This window comes from Schistocerca gregaria, chromosome 4 (assembly GCF_023897955.1).
Source record: "Schistocerca gregaria isolate iqSchGreg1 chromosome 4, iqSchGreg1.2, whole genome shotgun sequence".
Lineage (NCBI taxonomy): Eukaryota > Metazoa > Arthropoda > Insecta > Orthoptera > Acrididae > Schistocerca > Schistocerca gregaria.
Window position 1 is genome coordinate 360,249,672 of NC_064923.1, and position 17,670 is coordinate 360,267,341.

Here is a 17,670-nt window from a genome sequence, read left to right on the forward strand (position 1 = left end):
AACAGGTAATGGTACCCTTTCAATAAAGAAACTGAAAATAAATTTGTGGCTGGTTGCTGCCTCAACACCATCGACATTTGTCTTCAAATAACAGCCACGGTGTCCAACCATGTCACCACATGACAAAATTGCATTCCGGACTTAACTTTCCAACAAAATGGTTGGATACAACATCTCCGGGAAGAGGGATCGGGTGTGGCGGTCCGTTCAACTGGCCTGTGCGATCACTGGACATTAAAACCTCTGGATCTCTTCCTTTCGTGTTATGTTACGGACTAGGTTTACCAAACACCAATGAATGATACTGCATGATTACAGAGCAGAATTACTGACATCATAACATCTATCACTCGCGAAATGGTCGACAAATGGATTGATTTGGTGTGTATCTGGATATCCTTCGACCAACGGAAGGAGCACACGTCGAAATTTATTAATTATATTGTGTGTGTGTGTGTGTGTGTGCGTGCGTACACAAAACTGCAAGATACAAGATATGTGTCTATGTTCCAAATTTTCTGCCTTACGCATGTTTGTAATCAGGGAGAGATTTCTGGGATATCTTGTATTTGTATAACACTGCCGCACAGTACTATATCTTTTTTGCAGACTGCACTAAAGAAAGCCACTCTCTTCTAGTAAGCACTGTTTGACTTGCAGGATGCGTCTTTGCCGAAGGCCGTGCGGTGACATCCTGTTACTGGGGCGAGGAACAAAGAAGTTGTGTTGCGTGCGGCGGCAGGTAGGAGGCTTTTCGGCTGGCACGCGCCGCTCACGTGCCAACAGCTGGTTGCCAGCTGCGAGGTTTCGAGCGCGGCGCGCCGACACGGCCACTGGCCCTTTCACCTCGCGTCTTTTTTCCCTTGCACACACCGCAGAAGGGCACGTCATAAAATTCAGTGATTGGCACCTATCGTAGTTCCAGCCAAGGCGGGTTAAAATTAAATTCGCGTTTTGTTTCAAAAGTATACATGATCCGTTTATTCAATCCGAGCCATTTGATCTTCATGTACACCAAGGACTAGGAGTCCGGCCGCTGTGACCGAGAGGTTCTAGGCGTTTCAGTCCGGAACCGCGTTGCAGCTAAGGTCGCAGGTTCGAATCCTGCCTCGGGCATGGATGTGTGTGCTGTCCTTAGTTACGTTTAAGTAGTTCTAAGTCTAGGGGACTGATGATCTCAGATGTTAAGTCCCATGGTGCTTAGAGCCATTTGAACAATTTTGAAGGACTAGGGACTGTTACGATAGTTAACCACGAGTCACTCCCCTCCCCTTCGCCACTATTTCCTCCGCCCCTCCCCCTCAACTCCTCCTTCCGAAATAATCTTTGTGGTCCAAGCCCCAATTGGCTGGACCGAAACAAGCGCCGATAATACGTTATCGCAGTGATACGACGCTAACTTCCTATTCACTTTCCTTACAGATCGTCCTGATTATCTGCTGGTTCGTTAAAGTACAGAGTGATACGTATAGCGCGCTAACTGCAAATTTATGACTTCCGTGAGAGTTTTTAGGTGGGCAGGAAAAAATCTGAAGACAATACAAACTTCAAGGGTGTTTAATGATTGCGCAGCTGGGGCCATAAAGAAGATAACGAAAGATCGGCTCCACGGTCGAAGGAATCAAGGTTTATCAGTAGCCGAAATGAAATCACACGCTAGACAGATAATAAGCATGTAGTCATGCAGACGAAGTTTTCGGCAGAAGTAATTCTCCTGGAATAACGCATGCTATGCACTGAATATGCCAAATAGACTTTACGATGCATTATGAACAGCCGTATGCTCAACACACCGTAAACAGGCCTCTCGAAAACGTATCTCTTTTTAATAACAACTGCATTTCGCCATTAAGAAATTATCTTTCTGGATTTAGAACGTTGCAAGCATATTTCCGAAAAGCGGTTTAGGCTGGTGACGGTTGTCACATGTGTCCTTTACACTGTTGCACATTTACCTTGGAAGACTGTGACGGTGAAATACTAGATGCAAGTTTAACTCGTTAATGTCTTGTCCAAGCAGGATTTCTTTGTTTAAATGAGATAGCTGTCGCACGTCTAGAGTAAATCTTGTTGACAGAATGGCTCAAATGGCTCTGAGCACTATGGGACTAACCAAAAAAATGGTTCAAGTGGCTCTGAGCACTACGGGACTTAACTGCTGTGGACATCATTCCCCTAGAACTTAGAACTACTTAAACCTAACTAACCTAAGGACATCACACACATCCATGCCCGAGGCAGGATTCGAACCTGTGACCGTAGCGGTCGCATGGTTCCAGACTGAAGCTCCTAGAAACCGCTCGGCCATCCCTACCTGCTGTTAATAGAACATATGTTTGGTGTAGACTAATGAAAAGTATTTGAAAACTTATTGGCTGATGGGAATATACAAAGAGTCACTAGCATAAAAGTAAGGAATCCGTTACCAGAATTAAAGAGCAATAATATGGCGAATTTAGCAGAGCCCAGTGTCAGTAGAAACGGTCTTCACCACGTGGTTCCTCAGTGCGCCTCAGCTGAACGCGGCTTGCAAACAAGTAAGTCAACAGACTCTAAGACATAAGATTTCTGACTTACAAATTGTGCCAATGCTTCTGTAATAAACTCTAAGACGATTCTATGAGTAAATAACGGGCGAATTCCTTCTCACTTTTTTCTGCAGGTGAGACAGTTGTACTCCAGCGCTGTTGACTGGACGACAAATACGAATCAAAATGTACCGTCACACGTCAAAGTGAAGGACATTACTGTTTAGCATAAATAGCTTATGTTTTCATAAAAAAATAGGTAAAAATCTTTTTGGGTGTTACGGCGCGGTGTAAAGCAAAAGTAGAATATAGGATGATGTTTCGACCAGCTTTTAACGGTTCTCTTCGGGTCTTTATTAATAACGAACACATTTTGACGTTTCGTTAAGTACTACTGAGAATAAGTTGAAACAGTGTCTCTTATTCTGCTTTAAGACCGTATCTAATTTCAATGGTCATCGTCGATGTGTCGAAACGATTGTGCAAATATAGAAGCCCCGAAGATGACATTTGAAAATAGATCGAAACGTTGACGTGTTTTTTTTATACTACGGCGAGGCATTATTGACAAGTTTGTTAGACCTACGAGAGAACATCACAAGACACTTAAAAAGAAGGACTGACAGACACTTAAAAGTAGACGCGTACCGCCCTGCGAAAGACCACTTAAAAACTTTCAAGATGACAGTACCACGCGAGGAATTTAGGAATGTACTACAATCCGTAAATGCCTTATTCATTGTTACCGCAGGGAGCACGAAGACAAGATGCCTTATTCATTGTTACCGCAGGGAGCACGAAGACCAGATTATTACTGAAACTTCCTGGCAGATTAAAACAACTGTGTGCCGGACCGAGACTCGATAAAGGTCCCGAGGTCGAGTCTCGGTCCGGCACACAGTTTTAATCTGCGAGGAACTTTCATATCAGTGCACACTCCGCTGCAGAGTGAAAATCTCATTCAAGATTATTACAGATTACAGCGTCTACGGAAACATTTAAATAGTTGTTCTTCCTGCACTCCATTCACGATGGGAGCGGCAAGCAAGCCAAGTACTAACTCCATACACTTCGCAGCGTTTTGCGCGGTACAGGTGTAGATTACATCGCGAACGATTGTCGCTGGTCCCTACACGACCACCACTTCCGAGCGACCAGTGCAGCGTGCGTCAGCGCGCGCAGCATTTAAGAGGTACTCAGGTACTCACCATGGCAGCTCGAGAGTCAGGTGGTACACGGACGCGCGATGTGAACAGAGTAGTCGTGTGGCCGGCGGAAAGAACACTCAGACACGCGGCTGGTCGCACAGTGCGGGCTCGGCCGGCGGGGGGGATCCTGCGGTCCGGAGCGGCGGCGCACATGCGCGGAGCAACAGCCGCTGCCGCCGCTACTGCTGCCGCCGCGCGACAGACACGCGACCGGCGATAAAAGCCGCGGGCCGCGGACTTGGGACTCTCAGTCTTGGTCGTCTCTTTATGCGCCCTCTTTGACTCCGATGCATGCGTTAAGTGCGCCGGTCCATATTTAAAGTTGCAGTTTCGAAAATCTGTAGAAGAGCAACAAGTTGAAAAACAGAGCTAGTGAGAGGGAGAGAGAGATCGATAAACTGGGTAATTCACGGAGATATGCAAATATTTTAATATGTTATTCTACAAGTAAAACTAAAGAAAAAATGTCATACAAACGTAGGTTTGCAAATGTTAAGTGGCGGAACCATACAGTAACGCTGCATGCCCCCGGGACAAATTACGGCTGTAGTTTCCCCTTGCTTTCAGCCGTACACAGTACCAGCACAGAAAGGCCGTTTTGGTTATTGTTACAAGGCCAGATCAGTTAATCATCCAGACTGTTGCCCCTGCAACTACTGAAAAGGCTGCTGCCCCTCTTCAGGAACCACACGTTTGTCTGGCCTCTCAACAGATACCCATCCGTTGTGGTGGCACCTACGGTATGACCATCTGTATCGCTGAGGCACGCAAACCTCCCCACCAACGGCAAGGTCCATGGTTCATGGTGGGGCGGGGGGGGGGGGGGGGGCATGCAGCTTAACTGTATGGTTAAATAATGACGGTGTCCTCTTGGGTAAAATTGAAATTTGTAAGAATTGGTGTCATGAACTGCTATATATATATGACTAGTGAGGTAAATACATTCTTTGTTCTCTATTAAAATCTTTCATTTGCTAACTATGCCTATCAGTAGTTAGTGCCTTCAGTAGTTTGAATCTTTTATTTAGCTGGCAGTAGTGGCGCTCGCTGTATTGCAGTAGCTTGAGTAACGAAGATTTTTGTGAGGTAAGTGATTTGTGAAACGTATAGGTTATTGTTAGTCAGGGCCATTCTTTCGTAGGAATTTTTGAAAGTCAGATTGCGTTGCGCTTAAAAATATTGTGTGTCAGTTTAAGCACAGTCTTGTATAAATTGTTCAAAGGGGACGTTTCAAAATATTCCGGAGGTAAAATAGTCCCCCATTCAGGTCTCCGGGAGGGGACTGCTCAGGAGGACGTCGTTATCAGGAGAAAGAAAACTGGCGGCCTACGAGTCGGAGTGTGGAATGTCAGATCCCTTAATCGGGCAGGTAGGTTAGAAAATTTAAAAAGGGAAATGGATAGGTTAGAGTTAGATATAGTGGGAATTAGTGAAGTTCGGTGGCAGGAGGATCAAGACTTCTGGTCAGGTGAATACAGGGTTATAAATACAGAATAAAATAGGGGTAATGTAGGAGTAGGTTTAATAATGAATAAAAAAACATGAATGAGGGTAAGCTACTGCCATCAACATAGTGAACACCTTATTGTGACCAAGATAGACACGAAGCCCATGCCTACTACAGTAGTACACGTTTATACGCCAACTAGTTCTGCAGATGATGAAGAAATTGATGAAATGTATGACGAGATAAAAGAAATTATTCAGGTAGTGAAGGGAGACGAAAATTCAATAGTCATGGGTGACTGGAATCCGAGAGTAGGAAAAAGGAGAGAAGGAAACATAGTAGGTGAAAATGGACTGCAGGTAAGGAGGTAAGAAATGAAAGAGGAAGCCATCTGGCAGAATTTTGCACAGAGCACAACTTAATCATAGCTAACACTTGATTCAAGAATCATAAAAGAAGGGTGTATACATGGAAGAATCCTGGAGATACTAGAAGGTATCAAATAGATTATATAATGGTAAGACAGAGATTTAGGAACCAGGTTTTAAATTGTAAGACATTTCCAAGGGCAGATGTGGACTCTGACCGCAATCTACTGGTTATGAACTGTAGATTAGAACTGAAGAAACTACAAAAAGCTGGTAATTTAAGGACATGGGACCTACATAAACTGACTAAACCAACCGTTGTACAGAGTATCAAGGGGAGCATACAGGAACAATTGACAGGAATGAGGGAAACAAATACGGAAGAAGAGGAATGGGTAGCTCTGAGGGATGAAGTAGTGAAGGCAGCAGAGGATCAAGTAGGTAAAAAGACGGGGGCTAGTAGAAATCCTTGGTTACCAGAAGAAATATTGAATTTCATTGATGAAAAGAGAAAATATAAGAAATGCAATAAATGAAGCAAGCAAAAAGTAACACAAATGTCTCAAAAATGAGATCGACAGGAAGTGGAAAATGGCTAAGCAGGGATGGCTAGAGGACAAATGTAAGGATGTAGAGGTTTATCTCACTAGGGACAAGATAGATACTGGCTACAAGAAAATTAAAGACGCCTTTGGCAAAAAGAGAGCCACTTTTATGAATATCAGGAGTTCAGATGGAAAACCAGTTGTAAGCAAAGAAGGGAAAGCAGAAAAGTGGAAGGAGTATATAGAGGGTCTATACAAGGGCGATGTACTTGAGGACAATATTATGGAAATGGAAGACGATGTAGATGAAGATGAAATGGGAGATACGATACTGCGTGAAGAGTTTGACAGAGCACTGAAAGACCTGAGTCGAAACAAGGCCCCCGGAGTAGACAACATTCCATTGGAACTACTGACGGCCTTGGGAGAGCCAGTCCTGACAAAACTCTACCATCTGGTGAGCAAGATGTATGATACAGGTGAAATACCCTCAGACTTCAAGAAGAACATAATAATTCCAATCCCAAAGAAAGCAGGTGATGACAGATGTAAAAATTACCGAACTATCAGTTAATTCTTTACAGACGAATGGAAAAACTGGTAGAAGCCGACCTCGGGGAACATCAGTTTGGATTCCGTACGAATGTTGGAACACGTGAGGCAATACTGACCTTACGACTTATCTTAGAAAACAGATTAAGGAAAGGCAAACCTGCGTCGCTAGCATTTGTAGACATAGAGAAAGCGTTCGACAATGTCAATTGGAATACTCTCTTTCAAATTCTAAAGATGGCACGGGTAAAATACAGGGAGCGAAAGGCTATTTACAATTTGTACAGAAACCACATGGCAGTTATAAGAGTCGAGGGGCATGAAAGGGAAGCAGTGGTTGGGAAGGGAGTGAGACAGGGTTGTAGCCTATCCCCGATGTTATTCAATCTGTATATTGAGCAAGCAGTGAAGGAAACAAAAGAAAAATTCGGAGTGGGTATTAAAGTCCATGGAGAAGAAATAAAAACTTTGAGGTTCGCCGATGACATTGTAATTCTGTCAGAGACAGCAAAGGACTTGGAAGAGCAGTTGAACGGAATGGATAGTGTCTTGAAAGGAGGATTTAAGATGATCATCAACAAAAGCAAAACGAGGATAATAGAATGTAGTCGAATTAAGTCGGGTGATGCTGAGGGAATTAGATTAGGAAGTGAGACATTTAAAGTAGTAAAGGAGTTTTGCTGTTTGGGGAGCAAAATAATTGATGACGGTCGAAGTAGAGAGGATATAAAATGTAGACTTGCAATGGCAAGGAAAGCGTTTCTGAAGAAGAGAAATTTGTTAACCTCGAGTATAGATTTAAGTGTCAGGAAGTCATTTCTGAAAGTATTTGTATGGAGTGTAGCCACGTATGGAAGTGAATCATGGACGATAAATAGTTTGGACAAGAAGAGAATAGAAGTTTTCGAAATGTGGTGCTGCAGAAGAATGCTGAAGATAGATGGGTAGATCACATAACTAATGAGGAAGTATTGAATCGGATTGAGGAGAAGAGAAGTTTGTGGCACAACTTGACCAGAAGAAGGGATCGGTTGGAGGAAATGCTCTGAGGCATCAAGGAATCAACAATTTCGTATTGGAGGGCAGCGTGGAGGGTAAAAATCGTAGAGGGAGACCAAGAGATGACTACACTAAGCAGATTCAAAAGGATGTAGGTTGCAGTAGGTACTGGGAGATGAAGAAGCTTGCACGGGATAGAGTAGCATGGAGAGCTGCATCAAACCAGTCTCAGAACTGAAGACCATAACAACAACCACCCCCATATTTAAGAGATTTAAGCCCTCTCACTTCCAATTTTTCGCAGATCCAATCAAATTTGCAGCTGGGAAACGTTTTGAGCAGGATGATGACGTTATGCTAGCCGCAGATGGACATTTTTCAGACTTTTCGGAATCGCACTTCCGGCATGAAATCCACTCAGCAGAAAAGCGTAGGATGAAGTACACTGACTTCGAAGACAGTACACCGAATAAAAGTGTATTTTCCATTTTCTATGTAAAACCAAGATCGTCTACTGCCGTAAGATCATGTAGGTATTTCTCCAAATACTTTCTTGACCTTACAGCGTCGCAAACTTTCGATATCCCGCTACTATTAACCATAACGAGTTACCTGAATGATTTGTAGCCAGTTTCCCACAGTCGTCTATTCGTGTTCATGCGTAACGTTTAGACATACAAAAAAACCAGGCATTTGACACATAAGTACCATTACTTTTTTGCCAACAAATCGAGAATTACCACCTTTTATAGTTAAATTATTTGATAATTTATAAGTTCATGAAAACTGAGAAGAATTTTATATGTATTCCACAACGAAACGAGACCTTTCAGCCTAGACATTTGTATATCGTTCTGATCTGAGAGATGTGATTTTGATTATGCTGGAGGCCAAATCTCTGTCTGTGGTCGTGCGAGGCTGGTTTCCCTCCTGAGACTAAGAATACAACAGCAAATGTCTTATAGGTAGTTGAATAGAGAACTGCCTTTCTTTCTTCTCATATGCAGCCAGGCACCAAGCTTTTTGGGTGACTCCTGGTTGTGTTAGTCATGAAAGAAAGCATCAGATTCAACTCTTTCAGACCATTGATTTTTATGTCCTTTTATTTTCATAGTATTTCACTTGATGTTCCCTTCAAATGGTTCAAATAGCCCTAAGCACTATGGGACTTAATATCTCAGGTCATCTGTCCCCTAGACTTAGAACTACTTAAACCTAACTAACCTAAGGACATCAAACACATCCGTGCCCGAGGCAGGATTCGAACCTGCGCCCGTAGCAGCCGCGTGGTTCCGAACTGAAGCGCCTAGAACCGCTCGACCACAGCGGCCGGCGATGATCACTTCGCCACTTCTAGTAGACACCCTTCACTCTTATCTGAATCTGTACAAGTACTAACGAGGGTCACCCACACTGGACTCTTGTCTGACTTGAAAAAATTTCGCTACTCATGTGCCAAATCATGCGAATAGGGGTAGTTATTTCTAAATGTTTTTCATTGTAATACTGGGTGGCCCATAAATCAGTTTGAGAGGCATCTGTCTAAGCCTTCTTATATGAAACTGTTATTTCTAATGGTAAACTTGGCTCCACTTAGTCCAGAAGACTGAGTTTTTGTTACTTAGTGCCGTGCGGTTCTAGGTGCTAGAATCTGGAACCGCGAGACCGCTACGATCGCAGGTTCGAATCCTGCCTCGGGCATGGATGTGTGTCATGTCCTTAGGTTAGTTAGGCTTAAGTAGTTCTAAGTTCTAGGGGACTGATGACCTCAGAAGTTGAATCCTATAGTGCTGAGAGCCATTTGAACCATTTGTTACTTAGTTATCGTGTAACCATGGCTGGGTAAAGGATTGTATGGGGAAACAACTTGACTGATTTTATTTCCTTTTACCATGCATTCACAGCGGGACACAAAGATATTGAGCATCTTTGGTCGGAATTTAAAGGTATTGTCCACCATGTACTAGAGAAGTATGTGCCTAGCAAAAGTATAGGGGAGGGAAAGGAACCACCTTGGTACAACAAACATATTAGGAAGTTGCTGAGAGAGCAGAGAATTTTGCACAGTCGTTCCCTCCGCCACACACCGTCAGGTGGCTTGCGGAGTAAGGATGTAGATGTAGATGTAGATGTTTAAACGTAGTCAGTGCCCCGCTGAGAAACAGAAATTATATGAAATGAAAGCAGCTGTCAGAAGAACAATGAGAGATTCTTTTAACGAATTTGGAAGCAATATTTTATCTGCAGATTCTAAAAATAACCCAAAAAATTTTGGTCGTACGTTAAATCTATGAACGCTACAAATAATTCAGTACCTTCTCTGGCTGACAGTACGGGTAATGTTACTGATGATGATAAACAGAAGGCTGAAATTCTAAACCTAGCTTTCAAAAACTCGTTTACTATAGAGGACTGCAGCACCATTCCCCTTTCAATTATCGAACAAACGAAAGGATGGCTGACATAGTGTTTAGTGTCTCTGGGATTTTAAAAAGTTAAGACCCTTAGACGCCAGGAAGGCATTTGGCCCAGACGGTATCCCTGTAAGGTTTTATGTTGACTTTGCTACAAATATAGCACCATTCTTATCCGTCATCTATCAGAGATCATTGGAAAAGGCGGAAAGTCACACAGGACTGGAAGATGGCCCAGGTCATAGCAATCTATAAAAAGGGTAGAAAATCGACTGCACGTAATTACAGGCCAATTTCACTGACATCGGTTTATTGTAGAATCATCGAACATATTTTGTGTTCAGACATAATGACCTTTCTAGACTGTGAGAAGCTCATCTGCAGAAACCAGGTCGGTTTTAGGAAACAGCGGTCATGTGAGACACAACTGGCCCTCTTTAAGCATGGTATACAACAGACTCTACATACCGGCTCCCAGGTTGATGCCATATTTCTCGACTTTCGATACGCGTTCGACTCAGTTCCGCACTGTCGCTTGCTCCAAAAAGTGCGAGCTTACGGTCTATCCGATGACATATGCCGTTGGATAGAAAGTTTTCTAACAGACAAGGAGCAGTATGTCGTCCTGAACGGTGTGACTTCAACAGAAACAAGAGTAAATTTCGGTGTGCCCCAGGGCAGCGTAATAGTTCCTCTGGTTTTTACGATTTACATAAACCATCTGGTTGATGGTATTGACAGCGGTCTGAGACTGTTTGCCGAAGATGCTGTAGTCTACAATAAATTAGTATCACATGAAAGTTGTGAACAAATCAATGAGGATTTGCAGAAAATAAATGCGTGGTGTAATGACTGGCAGTTATCTCTGGATATTTGTAAGTGTAACCTACTGCGTATAACAATGCGAAAATCCCTATTAATGCACGAGTACAAAATAAATGCCCAGTCTTTGGAAGTGGTAACGTCCGTCAAGTATCTGGGTGTGACTATTCGAAATGATCTCAAACAGAATGATCAGATGACGCAAGTAACCGGTAAGGCGAGCTCTAGATTGCGGTTTATTGGTAGACTCCTGAAGCGATGCAATCCTTCAACAAAGGAAATAGCTTACAATACGTTAGTTCGTCCAGTCTTGGAGTATTGTTCGTCTATATGGGACCCATATCCAGTTGGGTCTGATTCCAGAGATTGAGAAGGTCCAAAAAAGAGCGGCAAGATTCGTTACTGGTACATTTATCCATCGCGAGAACGTTACAAATCTCATAGAAAAGTTTGAAGTGGGACGCACTTGCAGATAGACGGCGAGCTAAACAGAAGAGGCTACTCACTAAATTCCGAAATCAGATCTTTACCGAGGATGTAGAGCATTTACTATTACCATCAACTTTCAAATCGCGCAATGATCACGATTCAAAGATAAGGGAAATAAGAGCCCGTACTGAGGGGTTCAGACAGTCGTTTTTTCCTCGCGCGATCCGCGAGTGGAACAGAGGATGGGAAATATGACTTTGGCGAGAATTGTGCCCTCCGCCACACACCGCTTGGTAGCTAGCGGAGTATATATGTAGATGTAGATGTATCGGCATTCAGTGTTACCCTTTACCCATAACCTAATCACGGTTAGCTCTGTGGTGTATGAATGTGTGGTTACTTGAGACTGCATGTGCGATAGTTTTCTGGGCAACACAATTAAAGGGTTACTTTTTCGAAATCTGTAATTGTCTTCCGCTGGAGGAGGAGGAGGAGCATATTAGTGTTTAACGTTTCGTCTACAACAGGATCATTAGAGATGGAGCACAAGTTCGGCTTAAGAAAGGATGGAGAAGCACGTCGTGCCCTTTCTAAAGAACAATTTCGACATTTGCCTTGAGTGATTTTAAGGAAATCACGGATGGGCGAATGCTGCTTTGAACCGTCGTGTTCCCTAATGTTAGTCTAGTGTGCTAACCACTGCGCTAACAAGCTTTGTGTATTTTCCTCTGCCACCCATAAGTAAACCACGTGATTTCAACGCCGGGCGTCGCGGGTCTGACCTACATCGCAGAGGCGTCAAAAGGAGAGGATGTGTGACGACCTTCTTCTCATATGACTCGTCCAAGATGGCGTTGGGCAGAATTGGGTTGCAATTTGGTGCCAGTGTGACATCATTAACCCACCTTACACCTCGTGTGAACTCCTGATCTCTGGCCTATATCGCATGCTGGAGCCGTTTGGAGCGCCGCCGAGCCTGAGGAGGACTTCCCAGGGCATCATGCTTTTGTAGCAATACAGAGGTAGGCTGTAGGCACTTTGAGCCAAATTTCAAATTTTCACGTCGAACGGTTTCGAACAAGTGACCCCTTAGTTGGAAATTGAAAATTTGCGGTAAGGACTATGGGACCAAACTGCTGAGGTCATCGATCCCTAGGCTTACGCACTACTTAATGTAACTTAAACTAATTTAACCTAAGGACAACACACACACCCCTGCCCCAGGGGGGAATCAAATCTCCGACTGGGGGAGCCGCGCGAACCGTGGCAATTCGCACTTGATCGCACGGCTACCCCGCGCGGCGCCCCTTAATTGTTTTGAGTACTGTAGAATCGGTATAGTTTTCTTAATGCTCGTTGTAGAAGGGTGAATTTTTAGCTTTCGAAGTTGACTTGTGACGTGACCAGATTGGATACAACAGTTTGTCTCGTTATTATTAAAAGTGCGTCATGCGATTAGTCAGTCAGACCAACGAGGGAATTGTGGAATTTTACACCGAACTGCTGTCGAATTTTTGTTCGGTAAATAGGAGGTTGAGCAACGGGCGCTGGCATTTTAAGTATCCAGTCATTGAAGCTATGCCTTTGGCGCTGCGGATCGCTCAAGGAGGTTGCACCAAAGTTCAGCGTCTGTAATGTTCTAAAAATTTTTGGGGGCGTTAAGTCACATCCTGAAGTGCTACTCTCGAGCGCACTTTGGGTAAAACATTTTGGTTGAGAATCCAGTCAGCTGTTTCGTTTCTTAGTGTGATTAATCCGCACAGTAATTTAATCGTCAAGGAAGTATTGAAACTCAATCTCGTCTCGGTGTATTTTGTTGGCCAACCAACCTAGTTTTTGGAAGAACGACTTGTTTTTTCATTAGTCAACCCCAGATTGAATTTCTTCATTGTGCTGTACAGATTCTCGTGCGCAGAATGAATAGTCACAAGCCAGGTTTGACGCCAGCCATTCGTATTTTCGTATTTCGTAGAAATTATTTATGAACCTACCTGCTAATGTTTTCTACTGCTGTCCGCCCCCGGTAGCTGAGTGGTCAGCGCGACAGAAAGTCAATCCTAAGGGCCTGGGTTCGATTCCCGGCTGGGTCGAAGGTTAGCTCCGCTCAGGGACTGGGTGTTGTGTTGTCATCATTTCATCACCGTCGGCGCGCAAGTCGCCGAAGTGGCGTCAGATCGCGAAAGACTTGCGCCCAGCCAACGGTTTACCTGGTGGGAGGCCCTAGTCACACGACATTTACATTTATTTTTCCACTGCTGTACCGAGTGCCTGTGTTTTGGATGCGTACGTAAGAGCAACCAAGTCCCATCTTTCCCATCGCGCGACCAGTGCTGAAGAATAATGTCCGTAGAATTTGTTAAGAAATCAACCCCCGTAAGGAACCATAATATTAAGGTGACTTCTGCTTGTTAAAGGATGGCTATAACTCGATGAGAGTATACCTCGTGTTATGAAATGCCCTTTTTCATGGAGTATGTTCCCTAGTCTTTTCACCTACGTGCTTGCCACTGCTCTTCCCCACTACCCATGACCAACGAGTACAGCTGTCTTCCTTGAGAAATATTTTTAGATGTTAACGAAATTCTTACTCTTATCAACAGTACGAAAGTCGTTTAGTGAGATTTCTTTGGGCGTTTTAGATATATTTTAGGGTCAAATCTTATTATATTCTGTTGCCGATATCAGACAACAGTGCACAGAGGCAATGGCAGCTCTCGATATGAAGTACAATAGCTCTATCACATCCATTAGACGTGACGGAAGGGGTATCCCGTATCTGGAATAGTGCTATACCTCAGAATTAAGGTTAAATATAACTAAAGAAAGAACGGACATCTTTTGTCACTTGTTATCCTTAGACTTCGTTTTGATTAGCTTAGCGGTTGTGAACCTGACTGGTGCGTAGTACCCATTTGTCAGTTGATACTAGCAGTTTGAGGTGTTTTTTGTTGTTATCTGAGAAAAAGTGTACAGAAAGTTAACTACGACATGCCCGAAACAACAGACAGCAGACCGTAGCAGCAACGCGTTTCCCGACAGAAGCGCCTAGAACCGCTCGGTCACAGCGGCTGGCCACTCGGAATCCGCAGCTGTGATACATACTATGCAAACTGAAGGTGGAGTGGTAGGAAGGAAAGGAAAGGAAAGGGAAGAAACTAGTAATGTCAGCTGCATCGGAACTTCATGCTGAACCAGCAGCGACGAGTGAAAGTGTGTGCTGGATTGGAGCTCGAACCCAGGATCTCCTGCCTAGCATGCAGTTGCATTAACCACTGCGCCACACGGACTTTCGCAGCATGCCTTCGTACCATTGATTGGCCTTGATGGGCAATGAACGCACCATCTTCAGTGCGGATGCACATTTAAGTTCAGCCTCCAGCCTAAAATTAGCATGGAGGACATGAATAGGGACGGAAGATAGGTTACGAAGCTAAGTGGAAATGTAAGTCGACCATGGAGCGTGCCGAGACAGTCCGCGCGTTTGCGATAAGCACTGTGTCCTGGGGACGCAGAGGCTGAAGTAACTGCCTTAGTATGCAGGAGCTCTCAGGTTCAAGTCCCGGTTCGGAACACATTTTCACTCATCGCTGCTGGTTCGGCAGAATGTACTGAAGGAGTTTATTACATTACTTGCTTCCCTTTACTTTCATTTCTCTCCTCCCCCCCCCCCCCCCCACTCCAATTCAAATGGTTCAAATGGCTCTAAGCACTATGGGACTTCAACATCGAAGGTCATCAGTTCCCTAGACTTAGAACTACGTAAACCTAACTAACCTAAGGACATCACACACATACAAGCCCTCGCAGGAATCTGCGACCGTAGCGGTTCCGGACTTAAGCGCCTAGAACCGCTCTTCCACAGCGGCCGGCACCTTCAATTCACAAAGTTTGTTAATACAGAAGAGAATCTTAATGTTGTCGGCCAACGTTTTGTTTAGTCACCGACTGAAACTCCAACGAGTATGGAATAGCAAGAACAAGCCTACAAGGCATTCACAAAAAGATGAAATTGAGACCATGTAGGATTACTTTAGTTCAAGACTTTCAGATTACGCTGATACTATAGCTCCCTACTTAGCACTCATATACAACCGCTCGCTCACCGATAGATCTGTACCTACAGATTGGAAAATTGCGCAGGTCGCACCAGTGTTCAAGAAGGGTAGTAGGAGTAATCCATTTAACTACAGACCTATATCATTGACGTCGGTTTGCAGTAGGGTTTTGGAGCATATACTGTATTCAAACATTATGAATCACCTCGAAGGGAACGATCTATTGACACGTAATCAGCATGGCTTCAGAAAACATCGCTCTTGTGCAACGCAGCTAGCTCTTTATTCGCACGAAGTAATGGCCGCTATCGACAGGGGATCTCAAGTTGATTCCGTATTTCTAGATTTCCGGAAAGCTTTTGACGCCGTTCCTCACAAGCGACTTCTAATCAAGCTGCGGAGCTATGGTGTATCGTCTCAGTTGTGCGACTGGATTCGTGATTTCCTGTCAGAAAGGTCGCAGTTCGTAGTCATAGACGGCAAATCATCGAGTAAAACTGAAGTGGTATCAGGTGTTCCCCAGGGAAGCGTCCTGGGACCTCTGCTGTTCCTGATCTATATAAATGATCTGGGTGACAATCTGAGCAGTTCTCTTAGATTGTTCGCAGATGATGCTGTAATTTACCGTCTAGTAAGGTCATCCGAAGACCAGTATCAACTGCAAAGTGATTTAGAAAAGATTGCTGTATGGTGTGTCAGGTGGCAGTTGACGCTAAATAACGAAAAGTGTGAGATGATCCACATGAGTTCCAAAAGAAATCCGTTGGAATTCGATTACTCGATAAATAGTACAATTCTCAAGGCTGTCAATTCAACTAAGTACCTGGGTGTTTAAATTACGAACAACTTCAGTTGGAAGGACCACATAGATAATATTGTCGGGAAGGCGAGCCAAAGGTTGCATTTCATTGGCAGGACACTTAGAAGATGCAACAAGTCACTAAAGAGACAGCTTACACTACACTCGTTCGTCCTCAGTTAGAATATTGCTGCGCGGTGTGGGATCCTTACCAGGTGGGATTGACGGAGGACATCGAAATGGTGCAAAAAAGGGCAGCTCGTTTTGTATTATCACTTTATAGGGGAGAGAGTGTGGTAGATATGATACACGAGTTGGGATGGAAGTCATTACAGCATAGACGTTTTTCGTCGCGGCGAGACCTTTTTACGAAATTTCAGTCACCAACTTTCTCTTCGGAATGCGAAAATATTTTGTTGAGCCCAACCTACATAGGTAGGAATGATCATCAAAATAAAATAAGAGAAATCAGAGCTCGAACAGAAAGGTTTAGGTGTTCGTTTTTCCCGCTCGCTGTTCGGGAATGGAATAGTAGAGAGTTAGTATGATTGTGGTTCGATGAACCCTCTGCCAAGCACTTAAATGTGAATTGCAGAGTAGTCAATTAGATGTAGACTTGAATGAAGATGATCTGGATAGACGTATCGGGTTCTGCGAGTTGTACACATTCCGACAAGAAGCCAATCCCAAGGCTTACAAAAGCATTCTTTGGAGCAACGATCGACTTTTAAGGTGAATAGTAGAGTGAACAGACACAGCTGTATGGCGGGTTTCTACGTATGCCCAAGTGGCGATGAAGACAGACTTAAGTTCTTCTGGCATGATTGCTGGGCAAGGATTTTCAGCAGTGGCCTAAGGAGGCCTTATTATTTTAACAGTATTGTCAATTCTGAATATAACGTGCTTCAGGAAATTTTGTAATAACTGCAAAATACTCCAGTTCTTGAACATCAGTCTCGGGTTAAGGAAAAGGTGATGCAGCAAAAGGTGAGGCAACCGCCCATTATGGATTTATTGCGAGAGACTGCCTAGATGAAAACTTTAATCAATGGATTGGCAGACGGAATATTATTGATATCACATTCATGGATTTTTCATAAGGGGTACGCTAAAAAATTAAGTTTATTCCGTCAAGATTCATTTGAAGTTATGAAATCAATCTGAATTTAAAAGCCTACTGTCCTGCAATATTTGCAACATTGTTTGTCTATCAGTGTTTAAAAGCTGTAATGTTTGCTTAGAACAGCACGGAAACCACTTTGAGCATCTTTTATACTTTGTAGTCTACATGGATTGATATTAAATGAGTATTTTCATTTCGTTAGTTTTGTTGCACCAAACGCATTTCTCGTAACTGAGTTGTTATCACACTGATTTTTTCGCGAAGTTTAAGATATGCTTGTAAAAAGAGGCAATCAGCAACCGGAGGGGCAAATCGCTGATGTTGCTTTCACGTAAAAGAGATTGCGTAGCGTTTCGTCTCTACCAGAGACGCTTTCATTCT

General features: G+C 43.6%; 1 protein-coding gene across 2 annotated transcripts in view; it reads right to left on the reverse strand.

Moving 5' to 3' along the window:
• Window positions 1-4,450, reverse strand: part of LOC126365928 (nocturnin) — a 392,287-nt gene extending 387,837 nt beyond the window's left edge. Inside the window, exons 1-2 of one of the 2 annotated variants that reach the window (XM_050008687.1) lie at window positions 4,210-4,450; window positions 3,737-4,074 (exon numbers count right to left, since the gene is read on the reverse strand). The gene's annotated coding sequence lies outside the window, so the exon portion shown is untranslated. Of the gene's footprint in view, window positions 1-3,736; window positions 4,075-4,209 lie in introns of those variants that run through there. The other variant, XM_050008692.1, reaches the window with a different exon arrangement.
• Between the last annotated feature and the right edge of the window lie 13,220 nt (window positions 4,451-17,670).